This window comes from Pyrgilauda ruficollis, unplaced genomic scaffold (assembly GCF_017590135.1).
Source record: "Pyrgilauda ruficollis isolate IOZ18807 unplaced genomic scaffold, ASM1759013v1 scaffold731, whole genome shotgun sequence".
NCBI classification, from domain to species: domain Eukaryota; kingdom Metazoa; phylum Chordata; class Aves; order Passeriformes; family Passeridae; genus Pyrgilauda; species Pyrgilauda ruficollis.
Genome location: NW_024529167.1, coordinates 1 through 1,607, shown reverse-complemented (window position 1 = coordinate 1,607; position 1,607 = coordinate 1).

The following is a 1,607-nucleotide window of genomic DNA, read 5'->3' as shown; positions in this document are numbered from 1 at the left end:
CCAGTTTAGGATGGAATTCCCAGTTTGGAAATGGAATTCCCAGTTTAGGATGGAATTCCCAGTTTAGGATGGAATTCCCAGTTTAGGATGGAATTCCCAGTTTAGGATGGAATTCCCAGTTTAGGATGGAATTCCCAGTTTAGGATGGAATTCCCAGTTTAGGATGGAATTCCCAGTTTGGAAATGGAATTCCCAGTTTAGGATGGAATTCCCAGTTTGGAAATGGAATTCCCAGTTTAGGATGGAATTCCCAGTTTGGAAATGGAATTCCCAGTTTAGGATGGAATTCCCAGTTTGGAAATGGAATTCCCAGTTTAGGATGGAATTCCCAGTTTTAGGATGGAATTCCCAGTTTGGAAATGGAATTCCCAGTTTGGAAATGGAATTCCCAGTTTGGGAATGGGAAATTTCCAGTTTAGGACAGAATTGTCAGTTTGGGATGGAAAACCAGGGAATTCCCAGTTTGGGAATGGAGGATTTTCCAGTTTGGGGTGGAATTCCCAGTTTGGGGGTGGGAAATTCCCAGTTTGGAAATGGAATTCCCAGTTTGGGAATGGAGGAATTTCCAGTCTTGGGAATGGGAAATTCCCAGTTTGGGGATGGATTTCCCAGTTTGGGGGTGGAATTCCCAGTTTGGGAATGGGAAATTCCCAGTTTGGGATGGAATTCCCAGTTTGGGAATGGAGGAATTCCCAGTATGGAAATAGAATTCCCAGTTTGGGAATGGGAAATTCCCAGTTCAAGAATGGGAAATTTGGAATTTATGGATACAAAATTCCCAGTTTGGGACAGAATTCCCAAGTTTTGACGGAATTTCGATTTTTGGACAGAATTCACGTTTTTTTCATGGAATTCCCATTTTCTGAAGAAATTCCCATTTTTTGCCAGAATTCCCATTTTTGGACAGAATGCCCATTCTGACAGAATTCCCACTTTTTAATTTAGTTCACGTTTTTTACAGAATTCCCATTTTGTGGACAGAATCCCCATTTTCTGAAGAAATTCCCATTTTTTAAAGGAATCCCCATTTTCTGAAGAAATTTCAGGTTTTTTTGCCAGAATTTCCTTCTTTTTTTTGGGCCATAATTCCCATTTTTTAAAAGGAATTCCCATTTTTTAAATGGAATTCCTGTTTCTTGACATAACTCACATTTTTTTTACTGAATTCCCGGTTTTTTTATCCATAATTCCCATTTTTTATGGATTACCATTATCTGACAGACTTTTTTTTGGGCCATAATTCCCATTTTTTAAAAGGAATTCCCATTTTTTAAATGGAATTCCTGTTTCTTGACATAACTCACATTTTTTTTACTGAATTCCCGGTTTTTTTATCCATAATTCCCATTTTTTATGGATTACCATTATCTGACAGATTTCCCGTTTTTCACAGAATTCCTGTTTTTTTTACAGAATTCCCATTTTTGCCAGAATTCCCATTTTTTATGGAATCCCCCTCCCTTTTTTGCCATAATTCCCATTTTTGCCAGAATTCCCATTTTTTATGGAATTCCCCTTTGTTTTGGCCATAATTCCCTTTTTTGACAGAATTCCCAAGGGTTTTTTTGCCATAATTCCCATTTTTTAATGGAATTCCTCGGGTTTTT